The sequence below is a fragment of the Ambystoma mexicanum genome, chromosome 9 (genome assembly GCF_040938575.1).
Source record: "Ambystoma mexicanum isolate Mex_15411 chromosome 9, UKY_AmexF1_1, whole genome shotgun sequence".
Lineage (NCBI taxonomy): Eukaryota > Metazoa > Chordata > Amphibia > Caudata > Ambystomatidae > Ambystoma > Ambystoma mexicanum.
The window spans coordinates 107,638,601-107,664,209 of record NC_090931.1 but is presented as its reverse complement, the minus strand read 5'-3'; the positions used below and the strand labels follow the sequence as shown (position 1 = coordinate 107,664,209).

The 25,609-nt window shown below is 44.4% G+C and overlaps 1 protein-coding gene across 9 annotated transcripts in view; it reads left to right on the top strand.

The window, feature by feature from the left end:
- Positions 1–25,609, top strand: part of LOC138487712 (adiponectin receptor protein 2-like) — a 1,243,553-nt gene that overhangs the window by 831,610 nt on the left and 386,334 nt on the right. For 3 of the 9 annotated variants that reach the window (XM_069614249.1, XM_069614246.1, XM_069614253.1), the window contains exons 1-2: positions 2,149–2,216; positions 2,310–2,386. The exons of 5 other annotated variants lie outside the window; for them this stretch is intronic. The gene's annotated coding sequence lies outside the window, so the exon portion shown is untranslated. Of the gene's footprint in view, positions 1–2,148; positions 2,217–2,293; positions 2,387–25,609 lie in introns of those variants that run through there. One more of the 9 variants, XM_069614250.1, reaches the window with a different exon arrangement.

Sequence of the window (25,609 nt, the reverse complement as noted above, 5' to 3'; positions counted from 1 at the left end):
TATTGCCCACATAGATCAGGAGTATCGGAAGAAGCACCCCAGGAATAGCATCCTGACATGGATGAATGATATGAGCCAGATCCTAAATAAGACTAACTGCTATATATGCGCGTATGTCCCCCACAGCCATGAAAGTGGGCCCGAATGGTATGAGACTCCTGCTACAAATGTTACATGTGTGCCCCTGCAAGACTTTATCCTGCGTTCCTCCAATAACTTTACCCAACCCCCTAACCCACAAAAGGACGAAGAATAACTCACATTGCCCTAACACCTAGCGCAACCCGGTTTCTAGAGAAATCCACTCCTTGCCCGGCCAAAGACATAGAAATAGAGAAATTAGAATCGAAGGGGCCTTTTTGGGTGGGCTGCACCCCCTTTCAAATACCCCCCACTAAACTCCCCTAGGTCAAGGTGCTCCAATGTGGCTGTACATGCTCCAGCATGCTTTCCTGAGCGAAGCCCATAAGGTTACTTGGTACAAGCCGCAGCCTTGGTGCGGTGCTGGACTTTGCCAGGCATGGTAGCTGCCTCCAGAGAGTCGCACAAGATACATGCCGGTGTGAAATATCAAGATGTATTGAGAGAATGTATTTAAAAATCACTGACACTCCCACAATAATATGGTGTAAGAGAGACCACCAAACTGTTAGTGGTAGGTTCACAAACGGAGCAATCCGTTGATTAAGGGGAAGACAGTTCAAAGGAATGGATCCCACAGTCACTGCCATTCCAAACAGGATAAAGTAAAGGCCCTCGACAATTTCTGAAGCCTCAGTGATAAAAGGGACGGCTCAGCCGATAGCTGTGCCTGTCTCCGATGCTCTTAAGTATGGCCCAAACTGAAAGCAGCTGCTTTTACAATGCAAGACGCGTAAACGAGCGTATGAGCTCGATAGAACACAACCCAGAAAAGGTATTTAAACCTTAATAGAAATCCAAAGGATTTCCCAGTGACACTGCACCGCGGGTGCTGTGTGTCACTAGACAAAAAGCAGATGCCTATGGAGTTTGCCACACTCCAAAAACTGTGAAAACATAAATCCAAATCAGGGAAAAACACATGAGAGAGTGAGAAAAAGATCCCACTCACTCAGTAGTTAAAATTTAAAAGTCCTAAGTCCAGCAAAAGAACTGTGGCTCTCTAATGTTCAAGGGAATTAGCACAGAAATGAAAATTCTCCCCAACACCCTCCAGACCAACTAATGCCCCATACCTGTTCCAGACCGACACCAATGTGCCCCATCCATTCCAGACCCCACCAAGATGCCACCATCGCTCCCTCCACACAGCAATATGCCCCCATCCTGCCTCCATGCTCACACCTGGATGACCCATCCCTCCATTCCAGACCCACAGTTGCCCCATCCCTCCTTCCACACCCATGCTATTGTGCCCCCATCCCTCCCTCCAGACCCACACCAACGTGCCCCCATCTCTCCCTCCAGACCCACGCCATGATGACCCGATACCTCCCCCAGATCCACACCAATGTGCCCCTATCCCTCCCTCATAGCTCTCAACCATTTCTGTTGCAAAGGCGGGTGAAATCACCCGATTTTGTTTTTGGCGGGTGAGACGCCCATTGAAATGAATGGGCGTGCAGGAGGCTTGGCGGGTGAGTCAGCCCTTTACAAGGCGGGCGACACCCGCCAAAAACTTGTGAGTTGAGAGCTATGCCCTCCCTCCTGAACCACATCAACATGCCCCTATCCCTCCAGGCCCACCCCAAGATGCCCCATACCTCCCTCTAGACCTGATACCAAGATGCCACGTGCCTCTCCAGAACCACACACACATTGCCCCCTGATACCCAGCCCAAAAACACTCAAATCAATCCACATTAAATTCCCCCTTTTATCAATTAAACACCACCAACCACTGTCCCTTTTCTTAGCCCTCGATACCGTTCACGATGAATAGATTTAAATTATTTTTTTAAAGTAAATGTAATGTTCCACTCCCCCATCTCCATCTGCAAAAAATGCCTATTTTAATTTCAGGCACCCAAGAGCACAAAGATTCCTACTGCCCTTGCAGCCTGGCTGCCAGAGCCTTCTTGGAACCAGCTCAGGAAAAAAATCTCGAAGAGGCTGCGACGCGATGACGTTGCGCGTTACGTGCACTGCAGGAACGAAACGTGCGAAGAGTCACGTGACGAAGAGTAGGCGGAGCGTTGCTATGGTGCGTTTTTCGGATGGGACTAGACGCCACAGTGAGTTATACTTTCCCTGGTGCGGCCGGTTTATTGTACTTTTGTTAGGTGCAGGAGGTGTCTATTTATGGTGACATTGCCGTGTTTTTGCAGGCATTGTGTGGCCCTCTACGGCACAGCATTGGAGCCGAGGTTGTATGCAAGGTGACTGGATACCAGAGAAGTGTTCTGTGAGTGTGTTTAAACTATTTCTATGTACACGATTTTGCTGTCATTTTACACGTGAGTAAATGTACTGCAGTGTAATAGACCATAAATATAGTAGTAATTGTGTATATCTAATTCTATTGCAGGGAACCTGTATGTAATACAGCCATCTGTTTCTGCTCTTACTAAGAAGGAGAGGTCGCCTCTAAATCATTAGAGGTTCTAATATTTAATTTGATGCCTAATGAGTGAAACAGTGGCATGGATTGGACAGTTCTTAGAAAATGTAATTACTAATGTTGTTAAGACCGTCCTGAAGAAGGCAGCATTTAATAACTATTAGCTGCTGAAACCTGTTGAAACATGGATTGATGCTATGTTATAGTTTTTGCCACATTCCACAATAGGCCAGTCCTTTGAGCAAATTTTTCTCCCTCATTTTGTTGTGGTCTTTACATTAACATGTTCTATCTTTTTTTAATAGGCTAGGGACTCATACTATTGGACAATAACGTTTTTTTAATACCAAAGATAAGTTATCCTTGGGTGCCCAACATTTTTAAAGTGCGTATTCCCTTTATTTTCGAACTGTCAAATATCACCCTTCATGGGTGATGACATAGGATGTCCACACAGACAAGTATATCTAAAAAACAGCTGTTCTTCTTCTATCCACTTTTAGAAAGGCGGCCCACCACCGTCCGCTAGGAAAAGTAGTGGAGAGGCAGGGATAGTTGATGGGTTTTTCCTCTATGTCCTCTTTTCTCTTCTTAATAAGATATGGAATGACATCTAGGCAGTGTGGACCGTTTTTGCGACTCGATGGCATGAACAATATATGGCTATTGCAGGTAATCTGACAGTGTGAGGAGTCAGCCTCTGTGGTGTTGGGGACAAATACATGAAACACTAGGCCATATGTGGGATCCACCAATAGCGCAGGCCTTGGTGATGAGCGCCCCTCAAGCTTGGGCCACGGGACGGAGGCAGAGCCCAACAGAAAAAAGATACATAATCACCAAACGTGCTCTGCATGCAGATTGTTTTCATAAACCAATTAACTGCTTTTTATCAAAACGTGATGCCACAACTAAAAATCATCTCTGAAATGTGCATGCTGCTCCAGGTGACTGCCGGCATCAAAGCATCGGCTACTCCGCCCTTTGCATGCTGCTCCAGGTGACTGCCGGCATCAAAGCATCGGCTATTCCGCCCTTTGTTTGTAACTTCTACAACTCTGAGTGCAGCATGCATACAGGGCCTGATTGCATTGGCTTGTGGTTTGGTTCCTGCACCGTGGGGCCCTTTCATCATGGCCGCCACGTTTGGTTTCCTTTTGCAGGCACCCCTCCTGCCCTGCTTTTCATCCTTCTGATTGGCTGGCCTATTCTTCATAGCTAATCAGGGGTTACCAGCAGACTTCAGCCGGCCCCTACCAAAGGCCTGCATCTAAGGCCCCTGTCTGCTCGCTGTCCACTGTCTGAACGTAACGTGTCTGGTTGGAACTCTACTTCTAGCGCCCCCCCCTGTTGTATGTATGTGCCTGTGTGTCTGAACTCTGTATCCAGTTATCCCCCCCCGTACCCTCTTGTCTTCCCTGCATTTTTGTGTCACAGCCGTCCTGCAACATGGAGTTAGGCTACTTCATTGTGCCTACCTGAACTCTGTTGCACTCTTGTTATGTAACTACATTCGGTTTGTTCCTGCCTGTAACCTAATACCAGTAACTACCTTCACTTAATTGCACTTTCCGACCTGTAACCATAAGCACTGTAACCAATTTCTTAAGCATAAGTGCCTATATATCTCTGGGTTTGGTGTGCTATATAAATAAATAAACAATCATGTGCCTCTGCCATTGGGAACGCTGGATCACCAAATCATGACAATAGTGCCTGGCTCTAAAATGGCAGACAGGCTATTTGAGACTGCAGACAATGGGACCCGGGCCAAGGGCCCAATTAGCTTCTCAGAACAAGGTCTGCACCTGAGCAAAAGTGAAAATGAGAGGCTTGACTAGAGAAGAGTTAGAACTATAGGCACTCGCCAATCTCAACCAGCAGACCTAACGGCGAAACAGAGATATCAGCCAGAACCCTCATGCAAGCAAGGAGTGACACAGTCTAACTATAAAAAGAGTCAGATGTCTCTAAGTTACACATCATGAGCCACATTTCCTAAATGCTTCTTCACTGCTGTGATTAGGCAAAATGCTCTGGTTCGCATGTTGTGCCTTCTTAGTGTGGACACATCATTGCGCCCTTAAGACTCCGGGCCATTGGTGCGCATCATAAATATAATAAAGTAAATATATCCTTGGGGCAAGAGGGGGACGCTACAAGGACCTTCCTTGGTAGAGCATCAGGAGACACAAATGGCAAGAGTTGTAATGAAAAATGTCTTCCCCTGTTAGAAGATTATTTATTTGTATTTGTAGAGCGCACTAATAGCCCAAAGGCATTGAGGCGCTGTTACAGGAAATTGTACGTAAGCTTGATTCAAGGGTTACATAGGAAAACAGTAGGGTCTCTTGGTTGGTACATTGTGTGGGATGTCTTAACCCACTAATCCAAGCCTTGCAATATCACTGTGCATTGCTGGCAGCAGAAACATCATAATGGCCGCCGGAAAGCATGCTGCTTGCCAGAAATCACCAGAAAGTGCGCAGTGAAAATCTGAAAATTAGGCCACCATCTACTTATGCCTATGTCAGTGAGCACAGGAGATCACTGACAAAACCCACCATTGGGCTACCCACAAAGTAGCCTGAAATCACTTGAAAAAGCAATGCTGATTGCCAAAAAGAAACACAGAGCTGTGTGGAAATCCGTTTTCTTGATTGTCAAAAATGTGCAAAAATCATGGCTCACAAACCACCCAAAAAGATCCAACCTCTTTGTGGGGTGGTCAACATCATTCTACTGCAAGAATCTACATAAATATAAGGTCCACAGAAGTATGTGTTATCTGAACAAAGTCCACTTTTGAGGATTGCTTGCTGGAAGAAATCTGTCAAAAATGAGTGTAATACCGTTACTCACCTCTACCAGAAGCCGGCTTTTTAAACCATTTTGTGTAAAGTTGGACATGGAACCTAAACTATGCCAAAGAAAGACTTGCTAAGAGGTGGATACAATTTAAACGTATATTCTGAAAAAGCTTGAAGCAAGAAATTGTTTAATATATGGGTTAAAAATGTGGGTTATATTATAAGAAAAGACCATTTTTAGACATTGGGTTAAGAGTTAAAAGTTTCCCACATTGTGTTCAAACGAATTCCACACCTTCTCCCTGGACAAAGGGGACTTCCACCTGCCCTTGGCTAAGAGATCGACAGGCTGGTGTCAAAAGGAACTGGGAGTGGCACCCTGGCCTGTTGCTCTCAGTGCAGACAAAGGAATCCTTGGGCTGAATAGAAAATGCTAATTTGGGTGTGACTGAAAACAAACTGCTAGCAGGAAGGAGAGACATGTGACCTCTGAGTCAGCACAGCTCTGGGGGCAGACCAGACTGAAATGTGGATTTAACACTGGGTTAAATATGTTTTAGAAAAATGCTTATAACAAATTGCACTAAACGAACAAAAATGTGAGATTGTTAAAATGAAAAATGTGCTCACAGTTTAAGACTAAGCTGGACTCTGTGCGATGTTCTGAGACCAAACCCCAGACTTTTTCATATTGTAGCTACTATGTTTATGCCAGGATCCTGAAAAATTACAGAATTATGCTCACATGGGGTGTGAATGCATGTCTAAAAATTGGTGCGGAAATAATATTGAGAAACTCACCAAAAGCGCAAAAAGTGGTCATTTCTGAACCCAAGCTCTTAGGAAGATGAGAGTTGAACAGAAATGTACCTTGGGTAATCTGTCATATGATTTATGTAGTATTAACAAGTCGTGTATATTGTAAATATGTGTTTTATGAAAAATAAGATATGCTGTACAGAGACCAAGGAGAGTGTTTTTCCCCAAGCCATAAAGATGACACAGGATGACACGCTGATCCTTTCTCCAATCAGGGGATAGGAAATTCCCTAACCTATCAGATTCTTAGAGGGTTGGGCATTGTAGAATCAGCCTCACCACCCACTTTGGAAATACATAGAGATTGCCGAGGACAGACACAGAGACTTTCCACTTCTTAGCCGATTTCTTGGCAAAGCACCCTGCAGGACGACTCCAGATTCCAGACATAGATCCACAAACCAGACTCCAGAACCAAGCTCTATAACCAAACTCTAGAACTTTGAAGCAGAAGAGGCCTAACCCAAAAGCTAAACCCTTCTCAATAGGCCTGCAGAATCTAGCAACCTGATTCTAACCCCTAAACTTCCAAGGGGCTCTCACATTCAACAGCCTGGCTGTGCTGTTTTGTTATTCTAGCCAAGAACTCTGTGCTAGAACCAAGATCCAGAGCCAGAAAGCCGAGCTGTATCCAGAACCCATCATATCCAGTCCAAGAGGCCGCACAGATCGCAGTGCAGTGCTGAGAGAAGAACTGAGACCTGTCCGGTGGCGAGAGGGAATCCCAGCTAAACCCTTGACCAGATCTTTGACGGGGCCCACTCTATTCCAAAGTCATAGGAGTGAGTATCTAGTCTAGAATGGTCCATAGTCATCTATTAGTTTCAAGTAATCTTATTCCATCCATTTTAACCTGTCCAGAACTGCATTATAGAACTTCTTTTGTCTATCCTTAATTCTTCTCTCCTCCACATAATTCTTGATAATTGTACCAATAATCATCTTTGCGCTGATATTTTCTGAAGAGGGACAAGTGTTTTGATGGACAGAGATCAGAGCGGAGGCGCCGCTGTTCTGGTGGCTGCCCGTTGAGTGTCTTGCTTCTTCATAGCTCCTTAGTATAAGCCTATCCTTGTTGGTAAATCTTTAAAGCGCATCTGCCATTTTTGAAATCTTGACTTTATTTCTGAAAAATCTACCTTCACAAAAACCTCTGTAACTTTGGAACTGCACGTCCTAGAATCGAAATTTAACTGTCATTTTAAAGCTAAAATCCTAAGCTTTCTAACCTGAAATGACATTCCAATTCATTATAGTTTTTCTGTAATCGTGTTTCACGCACGCTGAAAAATTGCAGCGAATTGCAATTTAGCTCAATTTCACCACATGTCAAAATAGCTGTTTCTTGTTTTCAACTGCTGAATTTCGTTTTCAATCTGATAATCATTAATGAATCATTGCTAGTGTTGACCTGAACCAATCCTAAGTAACTCTCACTTATCCTGAATCTCCTTTAGTGAATGAACATTATTTTAACATATTTTCCCGTTCATTGCAATCATATTCAAAAGCATTTTTGACCTGTTTTAAAATCATACCTGTTCTCTCTAAGCTTGCTGGGGGAACTGGGATTGAACTGCATTATTGATTGTATTCCTGAAACCTGTGTGCCCTCATTTCCATCTTTCATATTGCATAGTGGGGGGGAGTGAGTAGTCACAGGGGAGAAAGTGATCATATTATCTTTTGATTGAAATCATATCAAGTTTATTTCTGTGTTGCATTATTTCCCATCATTGCATTTCCTTGAACCATACAAAGTATTCTCTGCTACATTGTTTTTCTATTCCTACTTCTAACTGATTAAAGAGATTGTTGATATTGTAATATTACCCATTGCTGATTACCGTTCATATTCATAAGCGTGCTATTCCGATATTATTCTATTCATAAAAGTGTAATCTATATATTGTTCAATTATTCAAATAAACCTTTTAATTTGCAAAACAAACCTACTTCTTGGCTCAGTGAGGTCAGGGGGATTCAATGAGAGGGGTGTTTATATAAGGGTTCATCATCCAGATTTAAAGAACTTTGACATAAAAATATATAAATAAGGGCTTCCATTGGGCATCCCATACTAAGCATTGACTTAGTTGGAGTGCTGGATTGAAATCACTTACTATTGGTAATAACAGAAGTGAGAAGACTGGTTTCATTGTTTGCATACAATACATTACATTAATGGGAGAGATCGTTCTTAAATGGTGCTAGCATCCGGCCACAATGCGGCGAGATGTGCAGATAAGAGCTGGTACACAGTCAATCAGTCAAATAGCCTTGTTTTAATAGCTTTACGGAAGGCTTAATGAGAGTCAATCACCCTAAGGTGTGTGGGAACAGCATTCCAGTGTGAAGCAGCCATAGTAGGAAGCTGGTGCCGCCTGCACGGACTCTCTGGGTCTTGGGAGTGTCGATCTTGTTAGTGTAGACTTTTCTCACAGGCCTGGTGGAGGTATGCTTGGCTATTCTTTGGACCAAGTAGGTGGGTGCCAGATCATGGAGGCATCTATGCGTGAGGGAGAGGGTTTTAAAAAAATTCTCTCTTTAACGGGAAGCCAATGAACCTGCCTCCTCACCTCAGAGATGTGGTCCTTCCTCGAGATCCCTGTGGTGGCCCTAAGGGTGTTGTTCTGAACAAGTTGGAGTTTAGCCAGGTTTCTACAGGAGGGCCCTACAAGGAGGGCATTGCAGTAGTCCAGTCTTTATCCGATTATTGCCCTAGCAATGGTGAGACAGTTCTGGGGTCTAGCTGCATTGAGTAATTTGGAGGAGTATGCTGAGGTGGAGGCAATGGAATTAACCTGTCTATTCATAGTCAGATTGGAGTCAAGGTAGACGCCCAAGGTCTTAACTGTTTGGGATACAGCGATAGGTATATTATCAATGGTGAAAGAACTGTATTGTTTGTCCAAATTTCCCAAAGTGGTGGGTGATCCAATTAACAGAAGTTCGGTTTTCTCGCTGTTAAGGCATAACCAGTTTTCTGCCATCCAGGATTCGATCATGGAGTAGATGATGTTTAGGGTGTTCAAGTCAGCCTTGTAATCACCCGCACCTGTGTGTCATCAGCATAGTTAGTGTATGAGATGCACAGGGCGTCCAGAATTTTTAACATGGGCCTCATGAACAGGTTATAGAGAGTGGGCGCAATGCAGGAGCCTTGTGGGACTCCGCATTTGATGTGACTTGGAGTGGCACAGGCTGAGTCGGAAAAGACTTTCATGGCCCTTTCCTGTAGAAAGGTGGTGATACAAGCACAGGCCTTGGGGGAGAAATTAGCTGCAATGGAGAGATGGTGGTAAAGTGTGTTGTGATCCACCAGGTCAAATGCAGCGCTGGTTTGCCTGCGTCTCTAAGGTCGTCCATTTGATTTTTCAGGTCTAGGAGAGCCACCTCGGTGCCGTGTCGTGGACAGAAACCAGACTGCCAAAGGCCGAGAAAACAGTTGTCTTCAAGGAATCTTTGGACCTGCAGGTTGGCTGCTTTGTCCAGAATCTTTAGTAAAAAAGGAACAGTGGTAATGGGCCTGTAATTCCCTGGCACCGTTAGGTCAAGGGAAGGTTTTTTTAAGGAGCGGGCATACCCAGGATTCCTTAAGTCCAGTTGGGACATGGCCAGACTGGAAGGATGCATTAATGAATGCTATTAGAAAGGGGGCAATGATAAGGGAAGAATCTTTAATAAGCTGGGCCGGACAGACATCCCCCTTGCAATTGAACGGTTTAATAGATTTGAGCAGGGCAATGACTTCTGGTTCACTCATATCTTTAAAGTCGAAAGGGGTGGAGGGATTAGAATTGGTAGCCGCAGGCGAGTTGCTGTGCAGGTTGGCTATTAAGTGCGTCGGTGCCTTTTGGTGGGCTAGGATTTTAGTTTGCAGGGTATTCAGTTTATTGAGCATGGCAGATTGAAGGTTGTTGCACCACTTTTCGTTCTTCAATTTGTTCTTCAATTGTCGTGGCTTAAGAATTTTAAATGACCTTTGGATTTTGGGATCATGGCAGTTTCTAGCCAACCTGGTGCCCAGGGTGAAACACTCAAATGCAACCCCAACTGGCACACATCACTCCTAAACTACACCTCTATGTCGTGTGACAAAACCCCCTCCTCAATATCGATGAATTATTGCTATATAAATGAAGCTGGTTTCATTACATTTCAATTCAAGTACTTTACAGAAGAAATCTAATGTGAAAGCACAGCTGTTGCTGTCCAACTAAATGGTTCTTCTGTCACCTGATCTTAGGGAAGGCCTTGCCTCAATGCAGTTTTCAAACTGTCCGTACTGGCACACTGCGGTGTGACCAGCCTACCGGGGTCTGAGGGCCCACTGACCACTGGCCCTGTGTTGTAGGCATTCTGTTCGTACCATCTCACTTGTATTTTGCGAGGGGCAATACTAATCTCACCATATGAATTATTTTCTGATATTAGGTTATCATTCCAAGACAGACAGTCTGGTACACTCCTATTGTACTCTTTCAAAATACCACTATGAGTGTGAAAGGGGACAAATAGCACCAATGAGTATTCTTGTCTCATTTGCATTCATTCAGAGCATGTCAGGAATATCACAGTGATCAGAGATCTCTATATTTGATAAACAAGTCTGATAAAAGTGTTGAATATGTGAATCTCTAAATATTTAACAGACGCATGGTTTGGTGCTGACATCACTGTTCACAACACTCACCATGACATTAACATGTTTGTAACCTATGAAGGCATCATTAACTAAGATACAGAAAACAGATTCAAGGTTCAAACAAGAAACCTTTATTTACTTAAATGCCAGGATGGTGTAAGGCCTAACATGCCCTATGCTAAGGTGGGATTTCCCTAGCAAAAGAAACTAAGGATAGTCTAAGTCAGTAAATTCAACTTAAAACTCTGTCTCTGTGCAAAACCTATGCTTGCCCTCCCAACTAAAGCTAAACAATGTGTAGGGATGTCAGCAACAAAAGAAATAGAGTTCCAAATAATGTTCTGAGCTTCTTCCAGCTCTGGGCTTACTGTCTAGCTCAACTTCCCCAAGTTCAAATCAGTTCTAAATAACCTCGGGGATCCCTTCCTCAAGTTCAAAGCAGTTCTAAATAACCTTGGGGTTCCCTTCCCCCATGTTCAAAGCAGTTTCCAAAGAGTATCGGGGTTCCCTTCCCCGAGAAGACAACACAGTTCCAAAAAGGCCTTGGGGTTCCTTTCCCTAAGGCAACAACACAGTTCACAGAGTCTTGGGGTTTCACTTCATGAAAGTCCTGGGGTTTCATGCCACATAACCCAAATGCAAATACTTGAAAGATTGTGAGACACCTTCTTAGATTTATATTTATCATATAGCTCAGGGTGTTTTTCTCTTACTAGTTCGAGTGTGCAACACATTGTCTAGATTTTTTATAACTGTTACTTATAAGGTTGAAGATGGCCTGCTTGACATACATAGCCATCCATGACGACGTGCCCAACTAGCCAATAGACAGACTTTCAGACTTTGGGTCTTCAATGGTTGCTGCATAGCAGAGAGGAGCTATTTCAAGCAACGGCCATCTCCCAGTCAGTCCTTTTCGTTTGGAGTCCTAAGAATATGGATCCCTCTTGTTCCTGAGATGCAGTGTAAACCCTCCCCGTTCTTCAAAAAACCTCAGAGGTAGTCTAAGGCCTCCTTTGCTTACTTCAGCTCCCCTGCATTCCCTCTCTTCTTGTCACACACCAGCGAGGGTGGCGCTTCTGGAGCCGATGGAAGGTACGATGCCATTGAACGGTGCCGCAATGTTCTTTGCCGTCTTGGAGATGCGTTCTAGTTTTTTTTCCAAACATGGCCACTGCTGGGCTGCCTTAGCCAGTCGGCACCCGGCGGCCGGTGCGTTGCAACCCCCTGAATCCCTCTGAGTTAGATGCTAATGTTTCCCTTCTCTCTATACCTTTGAGCCCGGCTGGCTCTGCTAAAAGTCTCTCTGGTTCTACCTCTGCTTGCCATCCTCGTACGGTGCTTCTGTTGCTTCCCGTTTCTTTGGACTTACTCTCCACTCCTGGCTTTCACCCACACGCTCCGAGTCCCGGTCAGCGTGACTTCTTCCAGCGATTTCTCCTGCATACTTACCTGGTCTGTCCAGTGTCCGCACTCCTCTCACAGCGCGTCTCCCTCCTGTCTTCCCCTATCTGTGGCTTCTCCCTCTAATTTCATTATCCAACCTGCTGCTTCTGTTTGTCCTGCTCTTCAGAGGGCGGGATTTTATTCCAATGAGGATCTACCAGAGTTTGGACTTCCTGGATACCACTGCTGGCAACATAATTCCAAGGTTGGATTTTGAATCTTCTTCAGAAGGAACCGGCCTCTGTCTATCAGCTCCACACCGGACCATCGGATTCCCGCTCTCAAGAGGTTTTTTTAGCCGGACTGGGCTTTTTCCTCTTGTTGGCTTCCTCGGGGAAGAGGCCACTAGCCACCCTCTTTACTCGGGCACAGTGGCTTCCCTCTGAGGGAGACCATACCTCTTCCACAAAAAGCGAGGCTCAAGGAGAAGAAGGGACGAGGAAAATCGGCCTCACTCCAGTGAATCATGTGAGGACGAGGGGGAGCTGTCTGAAATTGAGTGACGATAACGGTGAGGAGAGTAATCCTGTCACTTCTTTACTGATCTGCTTTCCTCTTTTGTCCTCATATGCTTGCCTTACCGTCTAGTTTATAACGCGTCACCTAACGTTAAATGGATGGCTGATGGTGCTTACTGTAAGGCCTCCTCCACCCGAATCTCTATACTGACCTATCCGTTTTTCACCTAACCTTCTCCATCCTTCCCTAGCTTCTTTCACCTGGAGCCTGAAATTAGCTACTTGGAAGTGTGCCTTTTTTAAAGGTGTCGCAAACCCTCCCCTCGGAAGGAGATTACTGCTGAAGCTCTTCCGTGAAGCTAACCTCTGCATGAATGGCATTTTTCATGATTCTTTAATTTCTTTGTTATCCTTCCACCCCTCAGGTCTCCTAGCTCCGGGGTCTGTAACCTCTGACTCTCCAGTTGTTTTGGATTATGACTTCCATAATGCCTCACCATCGACTATGCTGGCTAGGGCTGATTTGAATTGTAGTCTGAAACATTATGGGAGCCAAAGTTTATGGACCCCTGTCCTAGCTAATACTTCCACTGCCCCTCCTTTCCTTTTCCCTCCTCCCACAAAGTATGAACCCCCACCAATTCCCAGAACAGCCACGGACTTCTTGCTGTTTCGACAGTTGCAGTTGCCACATACTTCAAAAACTCCATCCACCACAAAAATGAGACTTCTGCCATAAAAATAGGCTGATGATAATGGTTATACAAATTGCATACACATGTCACTTGATTGTCTGTGATAATGCTTTGATGACTGTTAAAACACCTAGTGTTATAACCACTTAAGTGTTTACTACACATGTTTATGCATTGATCTTACTGATTCCAAGGTAGTTGAATCATGTGAAGCGCTCTGATACCGCCCCTGGCCCCCTGACCTGGTCTGTGCTGTGTAAACCTCCAAGAATACATCAACACATAAATAACATTTGGAAATGGGATATAGACCATTTCTAAGTCATCCCAGTTTTTTTCACATATAGTAAATTGGGCTCAAGGAGTCAGTCATTTGACTAGGATCACAGAATGTTGTCAGCATTGTGATGCTAAGATTGGCACAGAGTTCTCCTGAATCCAAAGCCCACATCTTGCCAAAGTACATTCTCTTGGTCTACTTTTAGTGAACCATACTGCATACTTGCTTTTCTTTTGTTTTATTAGCACTATCAGATAAAGTGATGGGATAGTGAATATTTGAGAAACGCCTTTTTATAACTTATCTATCTCAATAGATTTTATTTTGTTTGTGTTATGTACAATGTACTACTGCATAATTTTGCACTTTAAGGATGAAAATGTAAATGACTGAAAATAGCTTAAATAATGCAAGTTTAATTCTCAAGGCTATGAGCTAAGAAAAGATGCCTGAGACATGCAGCCGTTTTGGGGATCTGATTTCTCGTCTGTCAGCAGAGTTATAACTACATTTGGGAATCAAAGTTGTCACAGACAAAACAATGAGCAGGAAACCCCATTTGAGATTCAGTGGAATTAGATCTGTCAGGCCAAATTGAAAGCAAGGGACTTTTAACTCCTAAATACAGTGGAAAACAGTCCTTCTCCAAATGTGAAGAAGCCAATTAAATCTACCCGCACAAGGGCTCAAAAAGAGACCACCGCACCTACAAAGGGCAGCTCTATAATGTCAGATATTGCTTTCCCTTTTAGAAATCTTGACAAAGCTTAATGTTCTTGGAGCGTGGATATTCCTAATATTCCAGTGATTTAGTTGATCGTGCCTTACTTAAGTGAGCGCAGAATAAGAAGTAGGCAATAATGAATGACACTCTGAGGACTGCCACTTAAACCACTTTTGCTGCTTAGCAATCTCTTACCCATTTGTAACAGTCAAGATGCTTGGCATGGAAAAATATAACTTTTACCACCATGTAAATGAATGGCGCTCCCTTGCCGAGCACTTATCCCACAGTTGTCTACTGAGGCAAGTAGCAATCATTACTATTAAACAGCATCCTATGGGCCAGATAGATGAAAACCTCATACCTTTTTCAAGCAGGGCATACCGTCTCTGCTCCCCCAAAAATGGGACGTAAAATCGCTATTTTGGAAATGCACAAATATTAGTGATGGAACCCCTTAATGCAATGAGTTTGAAATGCTGTGATTTACAAATGCACCCATCTGTTGTCCATACACTTATTCAGCCAGTCATTAATTGAAGGGGATCTACCTTGATCATACATGGTGATATATATTGAAGCAGATTTTACTTAAACACCAACCTCATGTGTATAATGGACACTTTATGTGTGTTCTTTTCTCTATCCACTTAAATATGTAAATATCAGGAACTAGAACTACCCCTGTTTTGTAAAACATTTCTCCCTTCTTTTTCTTCTTGTTTGATATTTTTTCCTCTTGAAATTTCCCTTGTATCCTATCCGGATAAAGGAACCTGTCCATTTTAACTGTGTGGGGCTTTTGATTTCTCCATATGCCCTCCATTCCTTTACAATTGATTGTGCGGGCAATTTCTGTCATTTTATGTGTTCACGACATGTTATGCTATGTTATTTTATAAAACTTTAATACTGATTAAATCGCCACCGTAGGGGCTTTAGGGCACGAGTACCATGTTCGAGAAAATAGCCTATTGTGGTTACATGAAAGTTTTGCTGGAGCTGCAAGTGTAAATACATGTGTTTGTTCACTCTGCTCGATGTCATTTTGAAAAGCTGACAGGCTACTGAACGGGTTTGGTCTTTGAGAATTTCCTCTCAGGTGAGGGGATGCCATATCACACTGTTTCTCAGGCCGCAGACTTGTGTAAGTGCTTTCATTGCTAAACAATTAACAGTTTCAACATAATGTTTATGTGAAATTGCCAGAACCAAAAAGTGATGCATTCTCAGGAAAAACAGTGCACACAAGTCCAAATGTATCACTAATTAGCAGGCTACTCGGGTCCCACATCCAGTCGGTAGACTTGGATTGGTTGTTGTAACTGACAATACAATCCAGCCCGGTTTGAAGCACATACCCCTCATACGTTTCACCTATTGCTGACCCAATTCACCACAAAAAACAGAAAAAGGACTCTTTCCTCTTCTCCCTTTTCATTTGTCAATGGTGGCCATTTTGGATTGGGCAACGTGTTCTTTTTTAGAGGTAGCTTTACGTCTCTGAATATTTTGTTGTGGTGCTAATATTGATAAACCCTTCGTTGGTGGTTTGCCCTGGGCCTGTTGGTCTTTACTAGCCAGTATGGACCAACACTGAGGCGTATATCACCAAAAAATAAAAGGATAACACATATAATAGGCATGTACCAGCATGATATCGCATTGTGTCGGTACCACGAAATAGGTCAAACAAGTAAACCAAATAATTGCATGATGAGATTAATCCAGTGGAGTCATCACAGATTCCCCGGCGGTGACCTCCTTCCATGTGGCCAAGGGACGGCAACCTCTGGCTGATCCTGACCCTGGGTGCTGCTTTATGAGGGAGGATCACATGGGAGGAGATAAATACCTAGGAGATGTAATGATGCAGTATTTCCCCCTTTTCCATGAGGAAGACCCTCTAATGCCAAAGACCCTTTTCCATGAGGAAGACCCTTTAATACCCAAGGCCCTAATGGTATATTGTCAACTTCTTGTTCACCCTTGCTGAAGAAGTAAAGCAACCCCTTCTTCATATTTTTCTGCTCAGACACCCACCTATGACACAAACACACAAAGCTCCAACACAACACTGTTTCCTTCTGAACTGTTCAAATAACATGTATCCAATGACACCTATGGACTTCAACTCCCAGAATTCTCAAAGTGCTTAGACCAGGAGGATGAAGGAGTTTGAACAAGGGACCAAGAGCTTGAAACACAACATGCAGTCTAGTTGTTTTTCCAAAGCACCTGTGTGCAGGACATTTAAATGTGGCCAGCGCACTATTGAGAGAGGCAGTGCAGGAGAAGACGTGGGCTCCAGTCCCAAGGATCACGAACGCAGAGATCACAAACCTGTGTGGCAGAGCTGGGAAGGCCGCCACATCAGAGGAAGAGATGCTGTTCCGGAGACCCAAGTGCTGGAAGCTGCGAGAGAGGTCCTAAGCACTCGGCAGGTCGAGACGGTGGCATTCTCCATTCTGGGACCTGAAGGGAAGCAGGTGTGTGACCGCGGAGCCGCTAAGGAAGCCGGAAGAACATCTGCACGCTCCAGTGTGGAAAGCGGGTGAAAGCAACACGCCGCAGAAGGCACAAACCAGACCAGAGACTCTGGATAAGACCAGTGAGTCTACCCGAAGCCAGTGGGGACCCCGTGGCATTCAGGCAACCCTGCCAACAGCAATTTGAATGTAATACCATTATTAACAATGGCAGATTGTTTGAATGCCTTTAAAGTACCATCCCCAATGAGCTATGGATGCATGAAGTGCCAGTGTGGGGCAAATCTTGAACAAACCTTGCCGCAAACATATTGTGAGGAGTCAGTGATGCGAGGCTGACAACTGCTTGAGTTTTTCTCAAGAATAGACATTTTATTAAGAAACCAATTTGCAAATACATCCTCTCTAATCCAATTCCCTATCTTGTGTAAGGGAATATCTCCTAACATAAACAAACTGGCCCTCTCATTAAGCAACAAAACAGCCAAAGGAAGTCATAAAAAACATAAAAAGGATAAACAGTATTTAGCCAGTATTTGGATGACCTTCACCTATCTATGGTAAATCCCTTCCCCAGGCTTTTTCAAAGTCAGATCTACAAATGTTCAAAGGAAAAGAAAATCCTTGAACCAGTTCTTATGAGTTGTAAGTCAATACACAAGTTCATCAAACAAAAATCAATGGGAACTATTTTTCAGCTTTCAGTTGAAAAGATCCCCTTCCAAGTTCAGCTGAGAAAATAGCACCAATAGCAATCCTGGACATTCTCTTTCCAAGATTAATAGCTGCAGTTCAAAGATTAGGTTAACAACTTCTTCTTTGACACCTTTACAATTGGTTAAGACCTCTGCAGTACATTTGGTATAATTGTCAGGATGCTTCTTCTTGGTTTGTGTCCTTACTCTTGACAACCAACTTTCTACTACTGTTACCATGCAAACATTCTCCTTTGTTCAACAGTATACTACTACTTCAACCAACTCCAAAGTGACATCCACTGACCGTTTATACACCGCCACAGTTCAGGTACTTCTACTTCTACAATGTTGGTACTTCAGAATGATTAGGCATATAAGACAAGACTCTTCGCCCTCTACAGGTAGGCAGGGCACTCTTCCTTCCTCTACTTCAAGAAAAGGGCAGCCTCTTTGCCTGTTAATATTGTCTGTCTTTCTGCCACTTAAGTACTTCTGCTTGACTCTTTACAAGTACCCAGCTCCCTTCCCCAGCTTCGTGCACACCTTCTTGGTTTCAGTAACTACCCTTAAGCTGTATTGCCGCTCTTCCAGCTTCAGGTAGTAATGCTTCACTTGTATCGGAGGACACTGGACCTTTTAATAACCTCGTAAACCAGATGGATAGTTCTTAATCGAGCTGGTTTTATTGTGGAAAGGGTTCGCTCGCGACTTGGGTAATGCTTGTTCTTTTAATCAATGGAGCAACTTCAGGACTTCAAGAATAAATGTTTCAATTACTGTAAGGTACAGTCATCAAAGGAAAACAAGATTTAGGTACACACGATCACTCTTTATATATATCTTTATCTTTGAAGAGATGCCAGTGATTGTATTTCTTATTTAATATCACAAAGACGGCTTACGAAACTCCTGTAAGGAAATACAATGAGTCATATGCGACCACCTTTTGATGCTGAATATTTGTGTAACACTTGTGGAAGTTAAAGTAAGGTTTTCAGAGTGGCTATAACAAGTGTTCCCCTTTTTATGAGAGGCATGCAACTACTCCAGCAACAGTGTATTCTTCGACAATGGAATTAGCAGGCTCTCCTACTTACACGTACACTATTGCTATCACTAATAGTGTGTGTGATACATTTCCATTATTGAGAAGAACTTCTACAACGACAAACAGTTTATATTTGCTTTAGGACAGGGTTAGACAGTGTTTCTTTTCTATCCTACTGTCTTCCAACTGACCCTGTATCTCCTTGGCCACACTTTTGAGTGCTGTTGCGCTATACCTAATGGGTTTCTCCCACTACCTAACCTTAATGACATACAGTTGTGTGTTGCTCTCCTTTTTTGTGTTACTATACTTGCTTTACACCTCATGCAAGTTACTTCTGAGCTGGTAACAAGTTATCGGCAAGGCTTGTAAAGTGAACCTGCATCCTGACCTTCACTCACCGGCTCCAGGAACATTGCGGTTGTGGGCTGCTTCACGTTCCTGACTTATTCAACTGCTACTACTGTTTCCGGCCCTCTTGGGACCCACACCCTTCTGCAGTACAGGTTTCTGGGGTTTGGCCACGTTAATTGGGAGTCTCCTTCACTCCTCAGTCCCTCAGCTTGCCTTCTATTACGAGCCTCAGGCTTCAGCATGGTCACGACTCTGCAATCACAGTTACTAGGCGCACATGGGGAAAGCTCCACTCTCAACATGTCTTCCTCAGTGCATTCACGGCAATGCAGGGTTTGAGACCACAGTACCCTTTCCGAACTTGCAGGTGAAATCTGCTGTCTCCACGCTCTGGCGTCCTTTCTGTGATCTCACTTCTTCGTGAATTGCCAGTCTCGTGCGCTCATACTACTGCTTCTACTGTCAGCCTTCCAACTCCTGTTCCAGCTCCTTTTTCCTTTCCTCTCCTGCTGCAGCCTTTTATGCCTCACAGGTTTGGCAATTTGTTTCAGGTTTACGCCATTTACTTCAATTGCCTGACCTGTGCAAAGGCTGTTAGGCTTAATTGCCTGACTACTACATCTACATGCTTCATCAGTCTACTTCTTCGTCTCAGTCCCTGTAGGATTCTGGGACATGTAGTTTACCTATCAAAGTAAGATTTTTCTACTTCTGAAATATCTTTAAGGGTAGATTTAATTCCCTTAGTAATTATAACAGAGGAGCTGTATGTTTTTACTGGGCTAGACGGAGATGATTTAGAGAAGACAACATTTCCGCCATTCCTTGTAGTGTGCCTTTGTTAGTGAGGAGGGCTCTTAATTTTAAGTACCAAAAAGATTCCTTCTTTTGGCCTGATATGTTTTGGTGTTAACATTTTAGGGTTTACCACCTTAGTTTCCATAGGAGGTTTAGAGACCTTAAAATTACATAATAGTCTCCCCATTAGAGGAAAAATACTTTCTCATCCCACAGCATCTCCTCACTTCCTTGGGCCTTGTCTCCACCCAGGTGATCCTCCCACAGTACACCACCCCCAAGGTTGGGATCAGGATGCGTCTGCCTTCCCCTGGCCACCTGCGAAGAGACATTAGGCAGGGCTTCAGTGAGGGATCCACATGATTCTTCACAATATATACCAAGCCAAGAGCAATACATACCATGTTGATGATACAGAGAAACTCTGAAACACATGAGAAACCCTTGCAAAGCAAAATACCAGGCAATTGAAACACGTGAAAAGCCCAGGCAAAGCAATATACCAGGCAATTAAAACACATAGGCAGTCCTTGCAGGGGAGTATACGAGACAAGCGAAAACCTTCCTCGAGTGAAGACCTGGCAGGAGAGTACACCTGGCAGTTGGCATTGATTAAAGAAACCTGTCAGGGGAGTTTAACGAGCAATTTGCAAAGCTTCCAGGAATGTTAAAGAAACACTGTTTTCTAAACCAAGGAGAACTTTCTGTTAAAGAAAGACTGTTGCAGAACTTGTTGCCTAAACAGGAAGCTTATGAATCAAGGCAAGATACAAAGGCAAGATACAAAGGAACTGTTAGTAAAAGAGACTATTGCCTACCTACCTAATCCAGGGGAAGGGGTCCACCCTCTGGATTCAAGGGCTTCCACCTTGAAAAATATTTTTGTTGGAAGTATTCTTTCTTCAGTTGGGAACACTTTTTGACAATATTAAGGTGAAGATATTTCCTTATACATTTTTATTGTTTTGTTTATGTGTGAGGGTCAGGAAAGGACACGAGTCTTGTGTATATCCTATACAATATCATGCTGACAAAATATTTGGACTTGTACTCCAAAATTGACACGGTTTTCCTGTCACTATTTCAAGGCTTCGGCAAGCTCAAACATCACCAACTCCATCTACACCTTGACGAAAGCATGCAACCTGCATCCCACTGATATTGGTGCATCCCGTTCAACATTCAAAACCAAATCAAGGAGGAAATTCAATCCCTCCTTGATCAAGACATATCAAACCCGCATCCGGATCCACTTCCTGGGTGTTGCCCATTGCACCGGTACCCAAGAAGGGCTCTGATAAATACGTATATCGGGGTGCCTAATCTGGCAATTCAAAGAGAACAGCATCAAGCTCCTTGCATATCGGACATGATTCACTTATTGGAACCACTACCTTCTCCAACTTGTATCTCAACAAAGGCTATCAGCTGGAGTTGGCCCCTGAAACCAGGTATTACCACGTTTGCTGCACACATTGGGCTATATCAGTACAAACGCCTCCGTTTCGACAGTTATTCAGCCGCCAACATTTTCCAAGAGGAAATTCATCATAAATCATATTCCACAATGCAAGAACTACATTGACGACATCCTGGTGTTTGCCACCTCATGATGTGCTGCAGAGGGTATGTACTACTTTGAGGAAGGCACATCTTGCATTGAATCTAGACAAATGCAAGTTTTCCGTTAAGGGACTTGAGACTAATCCTGACAAAAGGTATGCTGTATCGACTACTCTACATCCGACAAATCTCTCTGCCCTGAGCTTGTTTCTGGACCAAGCCTGTCATTGCACAAGGTACATCCAGTATTTCACGACCATCAGTGTGCCATTGCACAATCTCACCAAATTTGGGCAGCCTTTCGTGTGGTCACCTCAATGTCTGGATGCTTTTAATGATATTCGAAACGGAATCCACACTGCAGTTTGCATGTCTTATTGTAATCCAGACTATCACACCAAACTCAGTTGATGACAGCCCGGTAGACCTTGCTGCTGCTAGCTTAATACAAGCTGGGTTCTACCAAGCCATGCTGCATAGTCTTGTATGCAAGAAGGAGTCTTGTATGCGAGCAGAAGTTTAATGGTGATGAAACGGGCATGGTCGCAGCCAGAAAAGGAGAGTCTGGCTGTCGTTTGGGCCTGCAAACATTTCCACCTCTTCCTTTATGGGAAAGCTATCACCAAAATAATGGATCACCAGGCACACCCAGCTATATTTGGCACCCCCAAGGCCTGGCTGCCTCCCTGAATTGCAAGGTGAGACCTCAGACTACAGGACTACAAATGTACCATAATTCACAAACCAGGGAAATATACCAACCTGTCTGACTTCTTAGCCTGATACCCACTGGAATCGAGCTCTAGAAAGAAATCTGTGGGGGCCAGATACATACATACATACATACATACATACATACATACACTCTTGCTTTGGTTGTTGAATTACATAATGTATCTCATTATCAGGCACTGTTCTTCACACTCAGTAGGACCCTGTTCTGGCCATCTTCAAGACATGCATTGATACAGGCAAGTGGAAGCATGTCAAAGGGATGAGTCTAATGTCATCTGATGCATGCCCAAAGGTGCTGCATGCATTCCAGCTTGTCAGAGATGAGTTGTCGTTGGCAATGGATAATGTCATCTACAAGAATGAGCACATGGTCATTCTGACATCGCTGCAACAGAAGATAGTAGTGGTAGGTCATGAGGGTCACTGGGGTATAGTATCCACCAAAATGCATGCTCCGGCAAAAGGTATGCTTCCCGGGAAGGACAGGGTCATTGAGGCAACCATCAACAACTGCAATATCTGCAGGACCATTCATCTTCACACACAACCAGAACTCTTATGCATCACACCTTTGCCTAATGGAATATGGGAAGAGGTAGCTATCTTTTTCAGACCAACCCAAGGGGGATGTTGCAGATTAGTTATCATGTACCCATACTCAATTCAAGCTTCAGTGGTAATTCCAGCAATTGACAAAACCTTCACGTCATATAGTGGTTCGAAGATAGTTAAGACAAATAATGGTCCCCCTTTAAAAAGCAATAACTTCAGAGCATTTGAGGAGTACATGGGTTTTCAGCACAGGAAAATTACTCCACTATGGCTGCAAGCAAATGGCCCTGTAGAAAGCTTTATGAGCAGCATCAAGAAGTCATTATGCATAGTGCAGCAGACGGGTACATATTTTGAGAACATGATCATCAGTTATGTACAGGGATACCTCGGGTACAGATCAAACAGATGACATGTGCTTTTGACCACCAAATCAGGGAAATGGCCGCCAGAGAAAAATAACTCATGAACTAATATACTGAAGAAAGCAAGAGACTCCACATTAGAAATTGGAGACAAAGTGTTGGTCTGGCAAACGATTACTGACAAAGCCACTACTCCTTTCCACCCTGAAGCCCTGACCGTTATCAAAAGTAAGGGATGGATGTTAACAGCTGAAAATAGCAGAAGACAAATTACTCTTAGTTCCTTGTTCTTCAAGAGAAGAGGGGCTAACCCGCAGTCCTCATCAGACAGAGGACAATCAGAAGGATACTGTAGAAATAGTGAACACTCAGAAGATGACACTCCACCTGATGAACTCTTCCATTCGCCTATTTGTGAAGAAGTAGCTGAGTTACTCTCCCCAAGCATCAGACTGAATGATCAATGAGAAAACCAGTAAGATGGATAGAAGAAATGAACTGATGGACATCCCAGAGCATACGTTTGGGGGAGATTGGACGTTTATACTATTCATGTGTGCTTCCACACTGTGATGGTGAAGCTGTGCTGCGCTCAGCTGTTGCTGCAGCACACTAAGGAGACTTGATATCTGGTTATCCCATGTGCACTGACCCCTATTTCTGGGGTTTCTGTCTCTTTATTTCCCCCTCCTACTTACAGGCACGTCATGGCCTATGCACCATGACATGCTTTACTGGTGCCCCTGAGTCAAGACATCACATCTCTCTCCAGCTTGGAACAATGGTTCATTAAGTCTCTTAGGTCCTAGCTCGCTGGTACACTCCATGAAGGATTTAACCTCTGAGCTTGGTAGACAATTTTGGATGCTCTCATAAGGGTATCAGGACTGCCTCCTTCAGGCCGCAATAGTGTTCTTTTCAGCCGTCTGTCGTCTTCTGGCCTTTTTTCCAATTCGCTGCCCACGCCTGGTGGTCTTTTTGATTTGGGCTTACCTGACTTGCTGTTATTCTACTTAGTGGTTTTAGGTTGTTTGCAATTGGTGACCGTGGTTCAGCTCTATGCTCGATCACCTCTGACTGCTGCTAAGGCTGGCATGTGGTTGGCGCTGTATCTTATTTTCACATGGTGGGGGGTACTTTCCAGAAACAGGATGTGTTCTGTTTCCCTGATTCATTGTTTCTTTTTGCAGTGATTGATCATCCCATGATTGGTCTCTACTACTGACCAGGTTACCCCGCACTCTTTCCACATGGTTTTCATGTAACTCGACATGAAATTGGATCCTCTATCCGAGACAACCTCCTTCGGGAATCCAACACGGGTGAAAATGCCCAGGAGAGCCCTGGCAACCACCTTGGCCGTAACCGTCCGAAGGGGTATAGCCTCAGGGTACCTGGTGGCATGATCTACCAAGACCAGGATGAACGATGTCCACCTGACGTGGGAGGGTCAAGGGGACCGACTATGTCGATGCCCACCTTCTCAAACGGTGTGCCAACCACTGGCAATGGTTGCAGTGGGGCAATGACACTGCCTCCAGTCTTGCCAGACAACTGACAAGTTGGGCAGGTCCTGCAGTGGGACTCCACTTCTACTCCCATCCGTGGCCAGTAGAAATGGGCAGAGAGCCTCTGCTTAGTCTTCTTGGTACCAAGATGACCAGCTAGGGGCACCTCATGGGCCAACTGCAGCAGGAAGGGCCTGTAAACCTGGGGTACCACCAACCTCTTGAGGGAACCAGGTTCAGGCTTAGTGGGCTCACTAACAAGGAGCTCACCCTCCCAATAAATCCGAAATGTCCTAGGCACTTCTCCGTGTGCCTGGGACAGGGCCCGTTTCCTCAGACCCTCGAGAGAGTGACACTCTCTCTGTCCCTTACAGAAGTCCGCCCTTTAGGGTCCCCCTTCAGCTAACAAGCATTGAAGGTCGGGATGATCCTCCGGGTTGAGAGCCTCTCCTACCGGAAAGTCTTCTGGCTCTTCTCCCACAGGAGTTGAGACGGGATTCACCACTGGACCCAGCCCGTCCAGAGCATGGATACCAATGTGTGCCGTCGGAAACAGCAGGAAGAGAAGGAGCTCCCTCCACAGAGGTGGCCTTCTTACTCTTCCGTTTTCTTCACGCATTGGGTTTCCCCGTCAGTGAGGGCGCCGGGCTTGCAGCCGGACCCTGCGTGACCTGCGATCGGGTGACCGCTACCGCAGCCATGGGTAGACCATCCGTGATCATCCCTAACTCGACCAAATCGTTTCCCAACAAAATGTTCACAGGCACGTTGTCCTGAACCAGGACGGGAAGCTTCGTTGACTTGTCTCCAATCGTAATGTTGACTAAGGCTACAGGCGATAATTTGGGAGGCCCACCAGCTAACATGGTGGTTCTCAGAGGAGCACCTACATAGTCCCCTGGCTTGAGCAGGGTCCTGTCCACCACTGTCATGCTTGCCCCAGTGTCTCTCAAACCAGTAGTAGGCTGGCAATTCAAGAGGACACTTCTCAAAAACCTACGAGTGTTCTGTAGGATAGTCGCCAGTACTTCTGCATACTGGTCCCAGGCCCCAAGGGACACTAAGGAAATCTCTACG